Raw genomic sequence first — 13,957 nt, 5'->3', positions numbered from 1 at the left:
ATGCAACTGATTTCTGTGCATTGATTTTATATCCTGACACATTGCTGAATTCCTGTGTGAGTTCTAGCAATATTGGGCTGGTGTCTTGGGTTTTTCACATCAAGTATCAGGTCATCTGCAAAGAGTGAGAGTTTGACTTCTTTTCATATCTGGATGCCTTTTATTTCTTTTTGCTGTCTGATTGCTGAGGCTAGGACTTCTAATATGATGTTGAACAACAGTGGTGAGAATGGGCATTCCTGCTGTGTTCCTGACCTTAGCGGAGAAGCTCTCTTTTTCTCCCCATTGAGAATGATATTCTCTGTGAGCTTTTCATATGTGGCTTTTAGGATGAGATATGTTCCCTCTATCCCTACACTGTGAAGAGCTTTAATCAAGAAAGGATGCTCCACTTTGTCAAATGCTTTTTCTGCATCAATAGGGAGAATCATGTGGTTCTTGTCCTTTCTTTTATCAGTGTATCATATCATGTTGATTGATTTGTAAATGTTGAATCATCCTTGCAGCCCAGGAATAAATCCCACTTAATCATGATGAATAATCCTTTTATTGTGCTGTTGGATCCTATTGGCTAGTATCTTGGCGAGAATTTTTGCATCCATGTTCATCAGGGATATTGGTCTAGTTTTTGGTGGAGTCTTTGTCTGGTTTTGGGGTTGAGATAATGCTGGCCTCATAGAAAGAGTTTGTAAGTTTTCCTTCCCTTCCTCTTCTTTTAAACAGCTTCAGAAGAATAGGTATTAGTTCTTTAAGTGTTTGGTAGAATTCTCCAGGGAAGTCATCTGGCCCTGAACTCATGTTGGGAGATTTTTGATTACTCAATTTTCTTGCCAGTTCTGTTCAGGTTTTCTATTTCTTCCTGTTTCAGTTTTAGTAGTTTATAAGTTTCTAGGAATGCATCCATTTCTTCCAGATTGCCAAATTTGTTGGCATACAGTTCCTCATAATATGTTCTTAAAACTGTATTTCCTTGGTGTTGGTCATGACCTCTCCTCTTTTCATGATTTTACCTGGGTCCTTTCTCTTTTTGTTAAGTCTGGCCAGGAGCTTATCAAACTTACTCTTGGAAAGAACCAACTCCTAGTTTCATTGATCTGTTCTACTGGTTTCTATTTCATTGATTTCTGCTCTAATCTTTACAAATTTTCTGCTGGGTTTAGGCTTTATTTGCTATTCTTTCTCCAGCTCCTGTAGGTGGAAGGTCAGCTTGTATATTTGAGACTTTTCTAGTTTGAGAAAGTCTTGTATTGCTATGTACTTCCATCTTAGGACCACCTTTGCTGCATCCCAGGAGGTTTTGAACAGATGTGTTTTCATTTTCATTTGTTTCCATGAACTTTAATTCTTCTTTAATTTCTTAGTTGGCCCATTCATTTTTTAGTGGGATGCTCTTTAGCCTCTAAGTATTTGAGTTCCTTCCAAATTTCCTGTTGTGATTGAGTTCAAGATTCAAGGTATTGTGGTCTGAAAATATGCAGGGGATGATCTCAATCTTGGTACTTGAGGCCTGATTTGTGACCCAGTATGTGATTTCTTCTGGAGAATGTTCCAGGTGCACTAAGAATGTATTTTGTTGCTTTAGGATGGAATGCTCTCAATATATCTGTGAAGTCCATCTGGTCTAGTGTGTCATTCAAAGCCCTTATTTCATTTTTGATCTTCTACTTAGATGATCTGTCCATTGCTGTGAGTGGGATGAAGTCCCCTATTATTGTTAATGTGTTTGTTATTAATTGGTTTATATAATCAGCTGCTCCCAAGTTAGAAGCATAAGTATTTACAATTATTAGATCTTGTTGGATAGTCCCCTTAATTATGATAGTATCCCTCTACATCCCTTATTACAGTCATTGGTTTAAAGTCTAATTTGTCTGATAAGGATGGCTACCCCAGCTTTCTTTTGATGTCCATTAGCATGATAAATCATTCTCCACCCCCTCACTTTCAATCTGGAGGTGTCTTTGGATCTAAAATGAGTCTCTTGCAGACAGCATATCAACAGTCTTGCTTTTTTATCCAATCTGATACCCTGTGTCTTTTGATTAGAGCTTTAAGTCCATTTACATTCAGTAACTATTGAGAGATAGGAATATAGTGCCATTGTATTACCTGTAAAGTCCCTGTTTCTGTAGATTGTCTGTTCGTTTTGGCCTCTCTGCCCTTACAGGATCCCCTTTTGTATTTCTTGCAGGGCTAGTTTAATCCTTATAAATTCTTTTAGTTCTGTTTGTCCTGGAAGCTCTAGCTCTCCTTTCATTCTGAAGGACAGCCTTGCAGGGTAAAGTATTCTTAGCTGCATGTTTTTCTCATTTAGTACCCTGAATATATCATGCCAGCACTTTTTGCCCTGCCAGGTCTCTGGACAGGTCTTCTGACAGTCTAATGTTTCTGCCCTTGTAGGTTAAGGACCTCCCATCTCAAGCTGCTTCCAGGATTTTTCTTTATTTCTGACATTTGCAAGCTTCACTATTATATGTTGGGGTGTGGATCTATTTTTATTGATTTGGGGGGTTCCTCTATGCTTCCTGGGCTTGAATGCCTGTTTCCTTCCCCAGATGAGGGAAGTTCTCAGCTATGATTTGCTCAAATATACCTTCTGTCCCTCTCACTTCCTCTGGGACACCAATAATTCTAATAGTTTTGCTTTATCATCAATTTATCAAAGCCTCCCCTCATGATCCATTAGTTTTTTCTCTTTTCCTCAGTTTCCTTACATTCCCTCATTTTGTCTTCTATGTCACTCTTTTCTGCATTTACCCTACCCATTAGAGCATCCATTTTAGACTGCATCTCAGCATTTTTTTTTTAAATTTTATTTTATCATGTTATGTTAGTCACCATACATCATTAGCTTTTGATGTGGTGATCCATGACCCACTGTTTTTGCACAACACCCAGTCTCCATGCAGCATGTGCCCTCCCTAATGCCCATCACCAGTCTAACCTATCCCCCCACCCCCCCCAAACCCTGTTTTCCAGAGTCCATAGTCTCTCATGGTTCATCCCTCCCCTTCCTTCTCCTAATGTCCTCCATGCTATTCCTTATGTTCCACAAATAAGTGAAACCATATGATAATTGACTTTCTCTGCTTGACTTATTTCACTTAGCATAATCTCCTCCAGTCCCATCCATGTTGATGTAAAAGTTGGGTATTCATCCTTTCCAATGGCCGAGTAATATTCCATTGTATATATGGACCACATCTTCTTTATCCATTCATCTGTAATTTCAACCTTAGATTTTAGTTCTTTTGTTTCTACACTAAGGGATTCTCTAGTGTCATGTTTTTCAAGCCCAGCTAGTATCTTTATAAGCATTTCTGAATCTACATCTGACATTATACTTCTATCCATATTGATTAAATCTATGGCAGAGAGTTTTACCTCTGTTTCTTTTGTTGTGAATTTCTCCTAGTCATTTTGTCTAGAGAACAGATGAGAACAAAGTCAAAAGTATCAACCACAACCCCAGTGAAGTACACAGTAGACAAACCCAAAGAGATCTAAAACCAGGAAGTGAAAAAAATAATCTTCCAGGTGGACAAAATAGGGTGATACACTTGGTCCTGGGTGTATTTTGGTTTGACAGAAGACCCTGGATCCCAAAATTGTAAAAAATATACAATAAAAGTACAGTCAAAGGAAGCCAAAAATGAATCTATAAAATATGTGTAAAAATGAAAGTTAAGACTTAACAGGTTGATAAAGAAACTGGTTGAAAAGGAAAATAAAAATTTTAAACTGAAAGACCGAAGACTCATGAGAAAAAAAACCCTCAAATTCTATGTACTATTTTCCCCTAGCACAGGAGTTTCAGTTCTGTGTGATCCACACTGTTCACCTGATGTTCCCGCTAGTCTGGAGGAGGGGTCTGTTACACTGATTCTCAGGTGTCTTTGCCTGGTGGAGTTGCACCACACCTTGCCAGGGGGCTGGGTTCAGTGTAAGCTGCTTCCAGTTGCTCTATGTGGCTTTTATTCCCTGAAGGCTTTCATGCTGCTTTAGAAGATGGGGGAAAAAAAAAGATGGCAACACCCCAATCTTTAGCCGCAGAGCTGAATGATTGCCATCCCCCTCTTCAGTACACTCAGGGAAAAGCAGTCAATCACATTTGTGTGCACCAAACTCTGCAGACTGTTATACATCCACGCCACTCCTGTGGGAAGGAGTGTTGCCACAGCTATGTGGCTTGCTCGGCCCCTGCTTGGAAAGAGGTCACCTGATCATGCTGTGGTTCATGGTTAATGAAAAATCGAGCTGAGAACCCACTCTAGGGCTCACTAGCTACAGCTGGCTTCCCCATACCAATGCTTGGAAATTCTGCCATACACAGTCACCCCTGTTCTGTGACCCCAGGGATACTGAGACCACACTGTCCCACCTATGATTCTGCCCCACTTCTCCACTTGAGCACCTTTCAGGCAGCGATGTCCCTCCCAGAGCAAACTTCCAAAAGTTTCGATTTTGCACTCCGCTGCTATATCATTTTCCAGTAGCTGCCTAATGGAGGCTCCCTCCCCCTCCCCTGATTTATCTTCTGATATATCCCTTCAGATTCACTTCTCCACCCTCCTACCTTGAAAAACTGGTCTCTTTTCTATTTGTAGAATTGCAGCAATTCTTTTTAGATCTCAGGTTGAATTCACAGGTATTCAGAATTTGATAGCTATCTAGCTGAATTCAAGGGACCAGATGAAACAAGGGTCACCTACTCATCTTCTCCCCCTCCACTACATCAGGTATCTTTTGACAGTTATTCCTTGTCCTTTAGTTCATCACCCCTAATGCAAATATCCCTCAATTCTCTGAATGCTTCAGAGACCTCACCAGTGGTAGCACAGACCAAAAACCATCCTGGGTTTTTCCAACCTTCTCCTTCAGCTTGAAAACTTGACCTTGCTTCCAACAGGCCATCCCACTGGTGAAGTGAGACCACATTTTGTGGTCAGCTCATGGGCCTTCCTGCTAGTGCAGTGAAGTTTCATTCCCTTCATTCCATACTTAGGTTCTTCAAAAGCCCCTTCCATCAACCAGTTGAGTAATATTGTGCCTAGATTAGACACCAAATTTTAAACAAGGACATCAGGGCTTTCATTGTAATGAGTTTAGGCCAAAGGATAAGTCTACACCACTTTTCAACATTACTTCAAAGAGTAACAGCCAGACTTCAAAGTCGGTTCTGATTCCCAGCATGCTTTCCCTCACCCTTTTCCGTGGAGAATTTGTGTTGCAACTGATTAAGCACCTTGAGCCATAGCTGAGTGTTTGTGTTCCTTCTTAAGCTGTGCTGTAGTTCCCCAGAGGGCAAGGCCTCCCTTCCAGAGTGTGCTCATCACAGGGTTATTCAATCTTGTTACCTACAGACCAATCTCACACAACACACAATCTTCAGAGAAGAGTTGTTTGCTCCCAGCCAGTCACTTGTTGCAGTCACCAGTCTCGTGATGATGGCTCTGGTTTGGGAGGTGGGGGAAGGGAAAACTGACCTGGATAACCTCTGGCCACCACAGTTTACACCCACAGCTTCTGCAGGATTAGTTCCCTGAAGGAAAAAATGGCCAGTCTTTGGAGTTAAACAGAATCAGGTCTGTGAAAGGGCTGTTATGTAAGCAAATTGCTTTATGCATCAAAGTACTCAGAACCATAGTGAAGGCTGAAGCTTCCTTTTGAGCCTTTTCTCCAACCCCATCTCCATTTAAGACCTCAAACTTAGCACTGAAACACACATCACAGAAGCCTGAAGACCCAGAGTGACATCATTTCTACTCAAACTTAAATTTGCCAGAGGGAGAAAGAAGATTAGGCCTAGAAGTGTAGTTTCCCTAGAGGAATCCTGAGAATTTGGAAAGGTTAATGCTGTAGTCACAGCTTCAAGCTTGAGGGGGTCTTCCTTAATAGGGACAGATTAAAAAAAAAAAAAAGAAAAAATGCTAATGGGTGAGTTTAACAAGCCTAGGTATCGTATTTAAACATTTTCAACTATGTTCCCCAATAACCTTGGATATTCTCTGGGCCCGTTGGGGTAGTAGGCTGGTGAAAGTATACATTGTCCCCTGCTGCTCCTAGAGCAGGTTTTTTTTTTTTTTAAACCTTGATACATAGCAAAAAAAAGTTTCAAAGGCCACTGGCTTGAATTAGGGTATCTAATATTGCCTCATCTACATGTAGATTTCTGGTCAGAGAGGGTCTTGATATTCATAGTGCTCCCTTTAACAAAACCCTACTGACAAATGAACAGCTTCTCCTACAGGCACAAGTTTTAGTTCACCTTGTTACAATTTATCATTGAATTCTCACCTTTGAGTTTTCCTACTCTTCTTGCTTAGTACTTATCTCAGTGGCTGACTACAATTAAGGTAATGATTCTGTCTTTGACTAAGGGCACTTTAAAATTTGGTGCTAAGAAATAAGATACAGCAAACAACCAGTTTCCTGGGAAAGTAGCACTGAACTCTGGTACTGAGCAGCTCTAGGTAAACACTGGATACTAAGCAGAAACCTAAGAAATGAGTTGAACCCAAAATGGTATTGACACAACTGAACCATTTCTATTAATGCTACCCTGAGAGCTAGTCAGGGTTTCAGTTACAAAGAGCTAAATTCCCAGACAAGTTTTAGGATAAAGCCCAAGAGGTTTGCGCTGAACTGAGCTCAGTGGGCCAGAAAGCAGACAGATCGCACATCAGGTCAAAACTCAGAGGTCTCCACACAAATGAAATGCCCTAAAGTATGGCCAAATTCCCATTGGTAGAGGAGAATCCTGCACTACTACAGGTCTTGTTCTAAAAGAAGTTTGACATTTAAAAAGCTTGATTGTAGAGACACCAGTTTCATGGGACTCACCTGCAGTTGAGTCCATTCATTAGGCCAACAGTAGGGGTCAATCGTTTGGCCCAGCATTTTTAAGGTGAGAAAAGCCAACTTTTCAGGGTCCCCAGTTAGTTTTCCATTGAGGGGTATTTTGTCCATTTATCCACTGAAGTATTTTGTCGATTTGGAGTTGTGTATATGGTTTGCTTTTTGTTATTTCCTTTGGCTTTTATAGTTAATGAAGTTTACAGAAATGGAAAGGCTGCTTGTAGACAAAATATACCATGCACTTTACATTAGATTTCACTTATATTTAAATGAATTCTTGATTGACCACTAAGTCACTAGTATACCAGCTTCTGGTATTATTAGAAGAGAAACTTTGCTATCAGTAAAGAGACAGTTACAGGTGAGAACCCTACAGGAGGAATAATGAGAAAATTGGTTTTCAATGTTGAGAAGCCACGGAGAAGCTAAGCCACTCACTGCTGTCCCTGGGCTTCATCTTGCTAGAGTCCCCTCCCCACACCCCCCACCCCACCCTGGCCCAATACCCCAGTTCTAATTGTAACCATTAGCTAGGAATGTCCTTTGGAAAGTCTAGGACTCAAGATCCCAGATCTCACGTAAGTGATTTTAACATCAAGCAGATTGCTGAACCCAGAACTACACATCTTGAGCGCATGATCTACAAGTCAAGAGCTATGCTCTTGAGCCCTGCTTCCTTCATAAGTGCAGTATTAACAAAATTTACTCCCCACTCATGGGGATGAGGGTAGACAAGTTGTGTATCCTTATGCTTTTTCCCCATTTTTCCAGATTTTTCTTAAAGCAGGTAGACCTAGGTATTTACGTATAGTGTGATTTTTACAATAAACAGCGTTATATGACTGAACACTAAATGCAATACAGTTTGCTATGTAGCACTTGGGAAATCAGTCAAGATAATATATCCATCACATAGGATACTCTTGATCAGTCTGTTACAAAGACACCACATTATCCCCTTTCTCTAGGACAAACATTGTTTCCCAATAAGCTCAAAGATGCCTCACAGTTCTCATAGTGCTCTGGGTAACCATCTAAACAGATCATTTTCCCATTATCCCTACTGCAAAGGGTTCTATCCATTCACCCATTAGAAAAGTGCTCTCAGGTAAGCAATTCTGACATTAAACCTAGAGACCACAGTGAGGTAATACATTTCCCCCCTCAACTCCATATTTAAGTAGGGGAGTTTCAGCCTACAGGTTTTGTGTCTTTTTAAGGTCAGGCAACTGCTTTCTAGAGGATGGTAGTTAAAAACCTTAACTCCCTGGTAAGAGGACTCAAAAGCCTTGTGTTGCTTGAAGTTCACTTTAATCCTTCACTACGTATTACTAAAGACACTTCCTTCTCTCGAAGAAATGTAGTTCAAAAATACTCTACATTTTCTGCCCATAATTTTCAGTTAAGCTGATTTAACTTTTAGTCTCTAAAGCAGGGAGAAAATAGTTTTCCCTCACTTTCTGCCATTACTTTAGACAGGAGTTTCCAATAGACTTCACAACTCTAGATGAAGGCTAGATAAAAAGCATTTGGAAGATTTTTGTGAAGAAAGCAAGATTAGTGAATTTGCCTCAAGGAAAGGAACTATGTACTTTTAGAAATTTATACAACTTCACTAAGGTAGCTGGAAGAGTGCTTTTGCTGAAGCATCTTCTAAGCTGGAGGTTAAAGAAAAGCCAATTAACAGGTGACTTCTCACTAAGATTTGAGCATGAGAGAAGAAAACTCAAAATTGAAGTTTCAATGTTAAGTTCCTCCAAGAACTCCGTTTAGGAACCCCAATAGTTTAGAAAAGTTTCTCCCCCATCCGTATTTCAAGGAAGACATGCCTGATAAAATGACTTCATGAAGTGACCATAAACTCCTAGGAGATATTTTCTGTCTGCAAACGGCTGCTTTCATGTTTTGTTTGCTTAGATTCCCTTGTCTTTTTCTTCCTTCACCTTTCAATTCTAAAGTAGGCTACCCAAAATTTCCCTCGATATCTAGGAGAATCTTGGTTCTTTCCACTCACGCCCTCCTAACCAGCAGAGAACTTCCCAGCTACTAGTAGGCCTGTAAAATTTTAGACTACATTCACTCACTAATCACTCCATAATCTCCTGCAGCAGCAGAACAAGAAACAACCTCACCCAGCCTTCTTTTTTTTTTTTTTTTATACCCAAAACTCCGCCTTCATCTTGGGTGCAGACCAATGAGAATACCTAGGAGCTACTGCCACTCTGCAATTGGTCCACGATTTCAGGCCAGTGTAAAAAATAGGCCTCCAGATGCCCACATGGCAGAGAGTCTTCTCCTTAGGCTTCCTATTTTAAAGAGGCACTACCCCTCCTCTTAGCTTTTATACTGCGTTGTAAAGGCTACCGAGTTGTTGAAGACGTTGTAAAGGAGTAGTTTAAAGTCACCTTCGCAAAATGGCTCCATCAGCTACTCTTCTAACAGTTAGTGTTAATACAAAAGAAGTTTAGAGGTGCCTGGGTAGCACAGTGGCTAGGTGTCCACTCTTGGTTTCAGCTCAGGTCATGATCTAGCGGTTGTGAGAGTGAGCCCCTATGGGGCTCCATGCTCAGTGTGGAGTCTGGTTGAATTTCTCACTCCCTCTGTCCCTACCCGTAACCCCCATCCCCTGTGTGTGCACACACACTCTCTCTCAAAACTAAATCTTCAAAAATAAATAAAACATTTTGAGTATGTCTTAAGGAATATCAAAAGGAGAAATATGAGGTGATGACATATACACACAGCAATTGCTCCAGTTGGGCTCCCCTCTTTCTTGGCCTGGCAGCAATAGGGCCGAACGGCAGGACATGATGGCCATGGGTACTGGGGCGTCGCTGGCACTCTCCTGCCTCCTGTCCCTGCTGCTCCTTGTGGGGATGCACATGTATAGCCTCCAGCTGGCCTGCACCCAGTGGTTCACCATCAAGGGAGGGGGGGCTGCTGGGTTCCAGCCTTTTAGTCTTCTCTCCCACCGCCATCAGTAATCTGGAGAATGTTGTCTTTGGCAAAGGATTCCAAAAAAAGATCTTCCCTGAGATTCTTCTCTGTCTCCTGTTGGCTTTCTTTGCATCTGGCCTCATCCACCAAGTCTGCATTACCACCTGCTTCACCTTTTCCATGGTTGGCCTCTACCACATCAACAAGATCTCCTCCACTCTGTACCAGATAACAATTCCATTCCTCACACCAGCCAAGATCACAGGGAAGGGCAAATAGAGAAACTGACCCCGAATGTCCAATAAAGTTGATTCCTTGTAAGAAGGAAAGAAAGAAAAGGAAATATGAGTAGCTCTTTGGTCAGACACTGGTGTTAGAGTCAAACATCGTTACCCTCAGACAATACTAATGATCATGCTCACCTGTGTCATTTATTCTTTCATTCATAACTATTATTAAAGCCTATGATTCAGAGGAAGCAAGGAAGTGACCTAGTGGGGCATGGGTTTTGTCTGTGTTTCTCAGAATCCTCAGGATACACATGTTTCTGAAAAGTTAATTCCAGGGCGCCTGGGTGGCTCAGTTGGTTAAGCGACTGCCTTCGGCTCAGGTCATGATCCTGGAGTCCCGGGATCGAGTCCCACATCGGGCTCCCTGCTCAGCAGGGAGTCTAATTCTCCCTCTGACCCTCTTCCCTCTCGTGCTCTCTATCTCTCAGTCTCTCTCAAATAAATAAATAAAATCTTTAAAAAAAAAAAAAGAAAAGTTAATTCCATTCATAGATTTGGAAGTAGAAAGTATTATGTTTAGACACTAATGAGCCAAACTGATATAAATAAATGATTTAATTAATAAATAGAGAAGGAGAGACAAATCTTCCTTACAGAATAATTTGAAATAATATATGTCCATGTTCCCCAGTCCAGGAGGTGGAGTTTAATTCCCATCCCTGTGAGTGTGGGCTGGGCTTAGTGACTCAGATTTCTAAGAAGAGAGTAGGGAAAGGGAAAAATAATCATTTTACATACACCTGAAACTAATATCACACTGTATGTTTAACAAAGTAATTTAAAAAACTTAAAAAAATAATTTTACAGTGAAGAAACCTGGTAGTGTTTGCCTTACCCTTGTTTTAACACTGCCTTAACCAAGTGATCCAGCTTAACATCATCAGTGATAAGTCATGTTGCTATGAAGTACTCTTAAATATGAGAAAACCACTTCATCCCCATGGTATTCTTCCTCAAAACCCATAACCCCAATATAATCATGAGGAAAACATCAGACAAAACCAAATTGAGGGACATCCCACAAAATCGTGACTAGTACCCTTCAAAACAGTTAATCAAGGCCATGAAAAATAAGGAACGATTGAAAAACTTCACAACCAGAAGAGACTAAGGAAATACGACTAAATACAACATGGTACCCTGGGTAGGATCCTGGAACAGAAAAACATATTAGTGGAAAAATTGGGGAAATCCAGATAAAGTTTGGAGTTTAGTGCATACAATGTATAAATGTTGATCTTTTAGTTTTGGCAAATGTACCAGTACTATATAAGATGTTAACATTAGGGGAAACTGGGTAAGGGAATCAGGAACTTTCTTTAGTGTCCCTGCAACTTTTCTGTGACTCTAAAATTAATTTGTTAATAAAACATTTATTTGAAAGAAAAAATTAAAAAGGGAGATAAGCAAAATCCACATGAATTTTTAAGATAAAATGCAAGTCTTCAAAGAAATCTTATGCTTATAGTAGACTGCTTTAAACTATGCCTCCCCTAGACTTGCTAGAAGCACTTTTCCATGTGTAGGGGTCATTTAGAACAAAAGTTTGAAAAGTTAGTTGAATCCCAAAGCTGTCTGAAGGATAGGATAAGGCTAGAGGCTAAGAGGCCAGCTGTAATCAAGCTGGGATATAACCAAGTCTAAGGCGGTAAGTCAGTGACCAAGTTGACTTATTTATTTCTATGATTGCTACCAGTGCTTTCTGGGAATTTGTTAATTCCAGTCATCCATTTTCATTTTGAGTGTTCATGTGTCTGTAGTCAGGAAAGAGATTCTGTTCTCAGGTAGCCAGGTCACATCAGGATTGCCAAATATGCTGGAGAAGAATGTGTTTTTAAAAAATAATACATCAGAGAAAGACAATTATATGGTTTCACTCATATGTGGAATATAAGAAATAGCACAGAGGATCATAGGGGAAGGGAGGGAAAACTGGGAAGAAATCAAAAAGGGAGACAAACCATGAGAGACTCATGACTCCGGGAAACAAACTGAGGGTTGTGGAAGGGGAGATGGGTGGGGAGATGGGGTAACTGGGTGATAGGCATCAAGGAGGACACGCGATGTGATGAGCATTGGGCGTTATACGCAACTAATGAATCATTGAACACTACATCAAAAACTATTGATGTACTATATGTTGGCCTATTGAATTAAAAACAAACAAACACACACTAGGAGTGCCTGGGTGGCTCAGTAGGTTCAACGTCTGCCTTCAGCTCAGGTCATGATCCCAGGGTCCTGGGATCAAGCCCTGCATGGGGCTCCTTGCTCAGCGGAGAGTCTGCTTCTCCCTCTCCCTTTTCCCCTCCCCCCTGTTTGTGCTCTCTCTCACTATCTCTCTCTCAAATAAATAAATAAATAAAATCTTTTAAAAAAATAAAAAACAGCACTAAAAGGCAAAAACAAAGCACAGCACAGGGTAAGTAATAGTCAAGAACATGGACTTTGAAAGTAGGCAGACAAACCTGGGTTTAATTCTCTACTAGATTTACTTCTCTGCTTACTAGCTATGTGCTCTCATGCTAGTTAACCTCTGTAAGCTTCAGCTCGTCACCTGTGAAATGGGAATAAATTGTGCTTACTCATAAGATTATTGTGAGGGCTGATTAATAATATGTATGAAAAACATCTAGAATAGCTCATGGCACACATACAGCACTTATTATTACCCAGATCTGTTCTACATCCAATACATATTGACTCATTTAATCCTCACAACAATCCTATTATTTGTCTTTATGTTCTACATGGGGAATCTGAGCCACAGAAGGATGAATTCTTGGCCCCAGGAAACATAGCCCGTAAGTGATGGAGCTTAATTCAAACCCAAGCAGTCTGGCTCTAGAATTCTTGCTTTTAGCCAGCACACTGCATTGTCTCTCTGTTATCAGAAAGAAAGGAAGAAGAAAGGGGACATGGCATGCTGGGAAGCCCAAAAAGAGGTACCTTTAAAAAAGAGAAATGGTCAGCTCTACTGTGGCACTGCAAATGTATAAATAATGCAGGTTTGAATTGGGAATGATACCAAATTCATGGCTAAGAGCCAGTTGGAGTGATAGCACTTGCTTCTGCAGGCCCAAAAATCAGTGAGAACATTCCTTTATAAGTCATGTAATAACACTGTAAAAGTAAAGTTTACCAAATTAGAGAAGCTCTCTCGCCACATGCTTAACCCAGTGTTTTCTCAGTTGATTTCCTGGACAGAAAACTCAAATACCAGATAGTCCAGTTCAAAACTAGACCCATGAGAATCCTCACTGTAGAGGCAGCCAACATTCCACACTGAATCATCCTTCCTCAAGGTGAAAGCCAACCCAAGCCTGAGGCAACATTCTTGAAGGCTTCCGCTGCTTCCCAGCCTAAGCAGAGGGCAACCACAAAAGTGAAGGCCTGGGCTCTTAATTTGGCAAATTCATCTCCAATTTACTGTTCAAATGGTAAAAGTTACCACCCTTTGAGTCCTTACTCTGAGCCAGGTAACCTATACTTTGACTCATTTAATTCACCCTTGACCCCCTTGAGCTAAATATTGACATTACCATTTATCAACGAGAAAATTCAAGTTCAGAGGAATTAAGCAACTTTCCCCAAGTTACACAGCTAGCAAGAGTCAGAGCCAGGGTTTAAACCCGAGCTGTTGACATTCCAAGGCCCTGCTCTTCAGCACTAAGATATACCTTTGAGGTTGTCAAGAAAGCATATTTGAAGCGCAGAGCCAGTAACAACTTGTCATGGCCCTAGGATCCCTTTTTCCAATGAGAGAGCCCTGAAGCCCACAAGAGAATAAAGACAAAAATGGTCTTTCTGCCACAGGAGCCATCCTCAGGGACAGGCACAGAGAGACTAGGTGCAGGGAAAGCACTCCAATT

The 13,957-nt window shown here is 40.9% G+C and overlaps 1 pseudogene; it reads left to right on the top strand.

The window, feature by feature from the left end:
* The first annotated feature begins 9,665 nt into the window (after positions 1 to 9,665).
* Positions 9,666 to 10,083, top strand: LOC118356764 (annotated as a pseudogene).
* The last annotated feature ends 3,874 nt before the right edge of the window (positions 10,084 to 13,957 follow it).

Source organism: Zalophus californianus, chromosome 2 (assembly GCF_009762305.2).
Source record: "Zalophus californianus isolate mZalCal1 chromosome 2, mZalCal1.pri.v2, whole genome shotgun sequence".
In the NCBI taxonomy this organism is placed as follows: domain Eukaryota; kingdom Metazoa; phylum Chordata; class Mammalia; order Carnivora; family Otariidae; genus Zalophus; species Zalophus californianus.
This window is presented reverse-complemented; position numbering and strand designations above follow the sequence as displayed.